The sequence below is a fragment of the Zonotrichia albicollis genome, chromosome W (genome assembly GCF_047830755.1).
Source record: "Zonotrichia albicollis isolate bZonAlb1 chromosome W, bZonAlb1.hap1, whole genome shotgun sequence".
Classification (NCBI taxonomy): Eukaryota; Metazoa; Chordata; class Aves; order Passeriformes; family Passerellidae; genus Zonotrichia; species Zonotrichia albicollis.
In genome coordinates this window covers 17,385,885-17,395,273 of record NC_133859.1, presented here as the reverse complement: position 1 = coordinate 17,395,273, position 9,389 = coordinate 17,385,885, and positions in this window count along the sequence as shown.

Below are 9,389 nucleotides of genomic sequence, written 5' to 3'. Positions count from 1 at the left end.
CAGTCAAAATCCTCCTGTTGCACCGGGAGTATGATCTTCACAGGATCCTCACCCATCAGTTGCAAACACCGTTGCCAGCATTTGATTATCAAGCGAGCAATCAGCTCAAACAATGCAGTTGCCGTCTTCTGCGGCTGATGGGGGCAGGAAAACCCATTCCAAAACGTGCAAGGAATCAGACCATTGGTCACTCCATTGGCCAATGATGCCTGTGGGATGCGAATCTGGAGTGGTGATGAGCACAGTGACATCAACGGAGGGATCAATGCGATAAACTTGGCAAGCCGAAACAGCTTGCTGAACCACCTCCAACGCCTCATGTACCTCAGGGGTCAGTGTGCGAGGTGACTTTAGATCAGAGTCTCCTTTTAAAAAATTATACAGAGGAGACAGCTGTGCGTCGGTTAGTCCCAAGTACGGACGTAACCAAGTGATGACACCTACCAATTTCTGAGCATCATTCAGTGTCTTCACAGAATGCACAAATTGCACCTCCTGGTGACGGATCGTCCGTTCCAGAATTTTGACCCCCAAGTACTTCCAAGGTGGTTGTTGTTGAACCTTTTCTGGAGCCACCTGCAGTCCATGAGCATGCAAAGCATCGAGCAGCCGAGGCTGAATCCTCAGCAGCTCATCCTGGGTGGATACGGCCACCAAAATGTCGTCCATATAATGACACAGACGTGCATCAGGAAACTTCTTGCGAACTCCAGACAAGGCACGGGCCACATACCACTGGCATATGGCAGGAGAATTGTGCATGCCCTGAGGCAACGTCCTCCATTGATATCTCTGTGTAGGCTCAGCCTCGTTAATCGCTGGCACTGAGAAGGCAAACTTTGGTCTGTCATCGAGATGCAAAGGAATCATAAAGAAACAATCCTTCAGATCCACAATGAGGACCGCCAGTCTGCGGGAAGCGTGGTAGGCGATGGCATGCCCGCCTGCAATGTTCCCAGGCTTTCCATCATGGCATTAACCTTCCGGAGGTCTTGCAACAACCTCCATTTCCCAGATTTCTTTTTGATGCAGAAGACAGGAGTGTTCTGGGGATTGGTAGAAGGCTCCAGATGACCCTGGTCTAACTGCTCTTGCACCAGATTCCGTAGGGCGTCCAATTTATCTTGAGGGAGGGGCCACTGCTTCTCCCAGACAGGTTTGTCCACCAGCCACTGTATAGGAAGCATAGGACACTCTGCGCCCTTCACTGCAGTGGCCCCCATCAAAAATCCATCCCGATGCGCACCTCCCAGACAGACAGAACATCCCTCCCCCAGAGGCTGGCAGGAGTAGAAGTAACACGAGGCCTAACCCAGGCCGTCTGTCCCTCCGGGTTCGTGAGCAGCATGGGCCGCTGGCTCACGTAGCATTGCACCATCCCTCCCAGGCCCGCGACAGACATCCCCACCGAATCCAAGGGCCAGGGCCACTCCGGGTGCCAGGCGGCAAGGGAGAGAACCGTGACGTCAGCACCGCTGTCAAGAAGCCCTCAGAGGTGGATTTCTGATGGCGTTGCACCGGGAACAGACAGGGTACACAGCATCTCAGGACGGTCCTTGGTCAGGACAGCAGTCCAGTGAACTTGAGGCGGCCCAGTGGATCCAAAGCCACCAGCTCCACGCGACTGGTCAGCTGTCCTGCAAACAGAGGACTTAAAAGGCACAAGTTGAGCAAGCCGTGTCCTTTTCAGGATTGTGACGGGGGGGGGGGGGTGGTGGGGGGGAGTGGGGGGGTGTGGAGACCATGGCACAAATCTACCCTGTGAAATCCGCATCAATGAGCCCCAGGTGCACAATGATGCCCTGAAGGGTGGCACTAGACCTCCCCATAAGGGGAGCACTCATGCCCCCACCCAAGGTGAAATAAACAGGGCCAGGAGACTTCTTCTCCTTTTTAATGCCTTTATTAAAAGTGATCAGCTCAGGATTGGGCAGCTCAGCAGGGCTGCAGTCCCCGTCGTGCCTCCCAGGGCGACTCAGAGGAGGAGGAGGACATGCGCAGCTCTGTCCACTAGGGGCAGAGCTCGGGGATCCGGTCCTCATGGGAGCCTTTAGGTTGTGGTGTCCCCCGTCAGATGTTAGTTTCCCTGGCTCTGTCCCGCCCGGTCCCGGCGTCGGGACGACTCCCATGGTAAGGGCGAGAGGGACTCCGCATCTCTGCAGGCTCAGCACTTGGCTCCTCACGTCTAGACATCACTCCAGTCTCTCAACTCTTGGGTGGCTCGTTGTTTTTGGGGTTTTCTCCGTGGGTTTGGAGTCGGGGTCCCACAAAGCATGCTGGTCTTGGAGTCACTTTGCATAACCCCCTCCACCCTCTCAGGTGTCTTCACTATGCTGGGAAAAGAACACCTTAACCTCGGGGAAGGGCCATTACCTTGCCCTAGCCAGGGCTTTTACTAATACAAAAGGGCCGATAAGCTACAACGACCCGTGATTACAATAAGAAAACATGCAGAACCTTGGCAGGGACAGAGATCTGGCTGCCTTTTTGTAACTTTTTCTCACAAAAAAATATTAACCGAATTTTTGTTCATAACACAAGGGACCAAAGGCATCCAGGGGAACCTTGCATATCTCAGACGAGTCTAAGACAACTCTTGCTGCGGTGCAGACATCCACGCCTGCTGATCCGCGGGTGCTGGCTGCAAGCCAGCAAAGGAGACTTTCATCGGCTCCGGGGTCTGGAGAGAAGCTTGTGTCTGAGCGCACCCCTCCTGCTGCACGCTCCGCTCAACATTTCCCGAGCATGGTAAAGCCTGGCCATTAACATGAACAGTCACCTTGCAAACACTGAACATGTGATTCGGCCTACCACACTGACCACACAAGAACATGGGGAATTTGACCTTCTGCGCTTTCTTCCCCCGCTTCTTGCCAGCCTGTGCAGTCTCCTGCTGTGGCCGCTTGCCCTGCGGCACCACTCAAACTGGCTGCACAGCGGCAGCCAACTTCCAATCCAGGGGGATGATGTCTGCACAGGCCTCCACCATCTCAGAGATAGTAGGAACACCGGGCAGAGCCACTATGACCTTCCTACAAGCAGCATTGCAATTACACCTGACAAGGTTTGCAATCGTAATGCTCCTTGCCAGAGGATCAGGCACCTGCCTCTCCACAGACGCAATCAGCCTTGCCACAAATGCCATGAAAGGCTCATCATCCCCCTGGACAATGGTTGAAAACGGCTGCTTTGGAGCAGCCATTTCCAGGGTCTGAACAATCGCTGCCATGCCCAGCGTGTGGCACTGGTCAAACACAAGGGGATCAAATCCAATCTGCCCCTGAACACTTCCATAAAGCCCTGTTTCCATCAGCATGTCAGCGACAACCCCACGCCTAGGGTCCTGTGGTGCCAGCGCAGCATTCTGCACCACCACATGGGCCGCCAAATGAGCCCACTTGGTCTCAAAAACACCATATTGCACAGGGTCAAAAAGAGAATGTACCACACGGCAGAGATCGTGAGGTGTCAGCACATCTGTATCAATCCTCCGGAGAGTCTGCATAACCTCAGCAGACCCCAAACCATGCTGAGCAACTGCTTCACGGAGCTCCTTCTCCAGCTTATATGAAAGGGGTTCATGGGTGTTATGAGCAACGCCCCGGAGCACAGGGAAAGCCTGGGGACCCCCTGGCAAAGCCACCGCACCTGCTGTGTCCCGGTCCTTGGGCCCCACGGGGACAAGAGGGGATGATTGACTGGGAGCCAGGTCAACACCACTTGCCCCTGCACCCCGGCAGCACCGGCAGAGCCAGAGGAGCTCGCTCCGCGACCCTGCAGATGCCGCGAGGAGACAGACTCAGTCATCACGTCGGTCTTGGTTTTGGCTTCTCGCCAGAAACGCTCGGGGTGCCTCGGACGCACAGTCACGTGGCACGAGGGAAGCATCCACAAATTTGACGAGGAAGCGCCATGGCCCTGGGCACCCACTGGCCTCCCGCTGGCCATGTCAGCAGTTGCCCTAAAGGTAAACACCTCAGCGCCCTGTCGCGCTGCAGCACTGGCAGGGGGCGCCTCGGCCGACGCAGGTGCCGTCGCGGCCCGCAAATCCGGCGCGGCCCAGGACGAGACCGGCGCGGGGCCCCCGACCCCCGACACGGGGGAGGGGCGGGATGCCGAGAGAGGCGCGGCCCGCGGAGCCGCGTCACTGCGGGGCGGCACAAGGAAGCCCGGCAAACCCCCTATGAGCGTCCGTCCTAAGCCACAAGACTCCACAGTGGGCACCGCCCCAACCGAGCAGAGAGGGGCGGGCTGCCCGCCCACCGGAGCGGGGCCGGACAGAATACCGATCGACGCCCCGCCCTCGGCTGCTTCCACCGACTGCGCATGCCCAGCAGGCTGCGCACGCCCAGAGACGGGCGCAGTGGCCCCTCCTGCTGAGGAGCCCGACTCGGGGGCGGGCTCGCCCGCCCCCGCCGCGCTCAGGGGGAACGTCGTGGAAACACCGCAATTCGGACAAAGGGTCGTCACCGAATCAGACTCAAGCCGAGGCGGAGGCTGACCCTCAAAGGCCGGGAAGGCACAAAGACAGGGCAGCCCGTCCCCCGCTGCGCCGCCCGCGTGGAGCGGGGCGGGGCGAGGACGGCCCGCCGAATCCACAGAGCCCCCAGAAACCCACGGGGCTCCGCCCCCCGGACCCAGGACCAGCCGGCCAGAAGCCCAATCCGCCCCGGGGGAACAATCGCCATCCCCCACCACACCGTCCCGGGGCGGGGAGGGGAACCCCACATCGGACAGAAACTCAAACTCCCCCTCATCCACTTCCGAGACAGAAGGGCTTCCCTGAAAACTCCGAGGGGTACACGAACCAGACCCCTGCCAAAACTCCTCACATCTTTTCCACTGCACCAGCAGCGATCCCACGTCTACAGTGCAATCATCAAAGAGGGCCTCCATGAGGCGGACCCCCACGAGTGACCACTCCTCCCTGGAGAACGCCTTCTCAGGGACCGAAAAGAACCCTCGCTCCCGGGCCCACAGAAACAATCTCTCAAAATCACTCCAGGAAACAGAAACCTGTTTCCACTCCAGGACCCCCCTCCAGAGATCCAAAACGAGGGAATCCTCCTCGAAATCCACAGAGGTTGCCATCACCCCAAGAACAGCGGACAAAGCACCAAAGAGGAGGGGAACACCTCACCGGTCCGGACTCTGTGTCCCAGCCTAGGCTGCAATACACTCGGCGGTGACCAGAGGTCACTATAGGACATGAAAGAACACAAGCTCACACCGCTGTTCTCAAGGTGAAGAAAAAAAGGAAAGTTTATTTTCTGACTCCAACATTTATAGTTTTCCAAAAGTGACAGCGGATTGGAGGGTGACAGTGCCACCTCTCCAATGACACTGGTCAAACCAACAGTCCATCAACTCTCTCCTCCTCCCTAAAGGAATGCAAAACAATGAGATATTTACAGAAAGTGTGTGAGAAAGTTCACTACAAGAATGTCAACATCAGAAGGCTTAGAAAATCTTAAGAAAACAGGGTGACAGGCACCTGGCATTCAGCCAAGGTCAACCTGCTACATCTGTGTCCTAGGTTGACTATATGATGCTTTTATCCCCAATCATCTTGTTCTGTTTATGCTGAATAATAAGTTTTGCACCTTTAAGACTTTCTCCACAGTGAAGGGGGGAGAGAAGAAGCACACAGTTTGTTTTCAGACACTGCACTCACTCCTCTACATTTGTGCTCCTGGACTGTTGTCTGCGGATGAACAGACAGTGGGACAGAGCTCTCCTTTGCTTTTAGTTAGTTTTAGCTAGCTGAGGCAAAGAAGTTCCCTGGACTGTGGGTGTTTTTTTCCTTTTCTTTGGACCTGTTTAAACCTGCTCTGGAATGAACACCCAGAAGAGCACCAGCAGCTCGCATCTGTGGCCCACTGGGCCAGGCCTGGGCCATGGCATTTCCAGCACCGGAGGGACTGATAAGAGACTGAGTGAGTCAAGCTGCAACCCAGGGAGGGGACTTTCTGAGTTTGTAATCTCTTTTGGAGCAGCAAGGGGTTTTATTGTTTAATAAACAGGTTTTTTCCACTTTTCTCCAAGGAGGTATTTTTCTCCTGGACTGGTTGGGGGGAGGGGCCAATTAAATCTGCTTTCTAGAGGAGCCCCTTTGGGGGTTCTCTCCAAAATTTGCCCTGAACCAGGACAATCTGTTAATGGCCTGAGTGTTTGGAGTGTGAGCTCTGCAGTACAGGAAACAAAATAACTTATTTTTAGCCCAAGAGTGTCAGACATCTTTCTGGGGAGAGCTGGCATGGTAGATGTCCTGGGGTGACATTATGATGCTTGTATCCCCATTCATATGTTCTGTGCCTTTAAGACTGTCTCTGAAGAGTGAAAGTTTTGTTTGGGTTTCTCTTATCAGGGACACAGAGACAGGCAGTACATAGGGCTGTTTTCGCTTTTTGCTTTTGGCTTTCTGCTTTGCTCGCTCTCTCTCTGCTCTCGCTTCTGCTTGCTTTTGCTTCTGCTTATTAGCTAGTTCCTGCTAAACAGTCCAAATTCCTCCCTGGACTGTTTCTCCTCTCCTTTTTCTTCGACCATCTCGAACCTGCTCTGGACTGGGATCTGGGAACACCGAGGGTTTGCACTGTTTGGCCTGCAGCAGCTGCCCCAGCGCCGGAGGGACTAACAGAGCAACCACCCCCGAAAGAGACTTTCTGATTTTGTAACCTTTTTTCAGAGCGGTGTCATCCGGTATTGTTCATTTTGTGTGCTGGGGGGTGCTGTGCCTGTTAAATAAACAGGTTCTTTCCACTTCTCTCTGAGGAATTCTTCCCGAACCAGTTGGGGGGAGGGACTGTGTGGGTTTGCTTTCTGGAGGGGCCCTCCTTTGGAGATTCTCTACCAAATTTGCCCTAAACCAGGACAGTAGAGTAGGCAGGCCATGGGAAGTCAGCTGTTGTAAGCCCTTTAGGCCATGATGGTGTGGATTCGTATTGATGGCTTGTGCCTTCTTGGGAGTGTGGACAGGGTTAGTCTGGTTTAAATTAGCCTCAGGTTACAATCAAGCAGATTTTTTCCAGTAAGTGGAAAATACTTTCTTTTTTAGATTACTGTACTGTTTTAGTTATCCACATGTTAAAGTGGACAGCAAGTGTGACTCAGGCTTTCCAGCACAGTGTCCTATCTCAGCTGCTTTCATCTTTTAGCACTGTTTCGAGGTTGTTTACCTGACCTCTTCTCTTGGTCAGCAGCCCATAATAAGCCATGAGTAAGAGCAGGATCTGTATTGTGAAGGAGGGTTTTGTGTCTTATGAGAAGTACCTGAGGGAGCTGGGGATGTTTAGCCTGGAGCAAAGGAGGCTCAGGGGCACCTTTTTGTGCTCTACAACCACCTGAAAGGAGGTTTTAGCGAGGTGGGAGTTGGTCCCTTCTCCTAAGTAACAAGTGACAGGACAAGAGGAAATGGCCTCCAGGTGCACCAGGGAAGTGTCCAGGTTTAGAGCAAGTTTGGGGAAGAATCCCCCCAAAGGAGCTCCGGTGGGAAAAGCAGATCCAATCGGCCCCTCCCCCCTCAACTGGTCCGGGAGGAAAGAAAAATACCTCCTTGGAGAAAGGTGGAAAAAAAAACCCTGTTTATTAAACAATACGACCAAAACAGTATCAAAACAATGAGACCCCTTGCCACTCTAAAAGAGATGACAAACTGAGAAAACCCCGGGTTCAAGCAGCAGCTCACTCAGTCTCTGATCAGTCTCTCAGTGCTGGAATTGTCGCAGGCCAGGGCCGGCCCGGTGGGCCACAGCTGCAGCTGCCGGTGCTCTCCTGGGTGTTCAGTCCAGAGCAGTTCCAAGAGGTCCAAAGAAAAAGGGAAAAAACAGTCCAGGGAACTTCTTTGCCTCAGCTAGCTAACACTAACTAAAAAGCAAAAGAAGAGCTCTCTGTCCCGCTGTCTGTCCGCAGACAACACAGTCAGGAGCAGGAATGTGGAGGAGTGAGTGCAGTGTCTGAAAACAAACTGCGCGCTTCTTCTCTCTCCCCCTTCACTCTCTGTAACACTCTTAAAGGTACAAAACTTATTATTATTCAACATAAACAGAATGAGACGATTGGGGATAAAAGCATCATATAGTCAACCCAGGACATTCCACCCCTTATCCCCATATCGTCTGCTTACTACTAAAACTAATATAAATTCTAACTCTACAAGTACATACATGATACATCCATTATACAACTATACACAGACAATGGTAATAACATTCAGGAAACAGTGATATTTATACAGGTTTTATCCAACAATCAAGTCTCCCTGAGGTACACATCGTGTTCTTCCATCTTTTTGCATTATCCACCACGTGCAACCTGGTCCCTGAGCAAAGACAACCCGACGAATGGGTTTGTCTGTACTCGAGGCAGAATTGATCCACACAGTCTTCCCTAACAAACCTCTGATATGTACCACTGGGACTTTGTCCCCTTCTATTACATTCAAGGACTCAGACTGGGCAGGACCTGCTCGGTTGGTGGAACCTCGGGTGTTAACTAACCAGGTGGCCTTTGCCAGATGCTGCTCCCAATTCTTGAAAGATCCCCTACCCAAAGCTTTCAACTGGGTTTTTAGTAGTCCATTGTACCTCTCCACTTTCCCTGCAGCTGGTGCATGGTAGGGGATATGGTACACCCACTCAATGCCATGTTCCCTAGCCCAGGTGTTGATAAGGCTGTTCTTGAAATGAGTCCCATTGTCTGACTCGATCCTCTCAGGGGTGCCATGTCTCCACAGAACTTGCTTTTCCAGGCCCAGGATGGTGTTCCGGGCTGTAGCATGAGACACAGGGTAGGTTTCCAACCATCCAGTGGTGGCCTCCACCATGGTCAGCACGTAGCGCTTGCCCTGGCGTGTCTGGGGCAGTGTGATGTAGTCAATCTGCCAGGCCTCCCCATACTTGTACTTGGACCACCGCCCACCGTACCAGAGGGGCTTCAGTCGCTTGGCCTGCTTGATGGCAGCACACGTCTCACAGTCATGGATAACCCGAGAAATACTGTCCATGGTTAGATCCACCCCTCGGTCTCGTGCCCACTTATAGGTGGCATCTCTGCCCTGGTGGCCTGAGGCATCATGGGCCCATCGAGCTAGGAATAACTCTCCCTTATATTCCCAATCTAGGTCTATTTTGGACACCCCTATCTTTGCAGCTTGGTCTACCTGCTCATTGTTTTGGTGCTCCTCGGTGACCCTACTCTTGGGTACATGGGCATCTACATGGCGGACTTTCACAGGTAGCCTCCCTACCCTGGTAGCAATGTCTTTCCACTCATCAGCAGCCCAAATTGGTTTCCCTCTACGTTGCCAGTTAGCCTTTTTCCACCTCTCCAGCCATCCCCACAGAGCATTGGCTACCATCCATGAATCAGTGTAGAGGTAGAGCTTTGGCCAC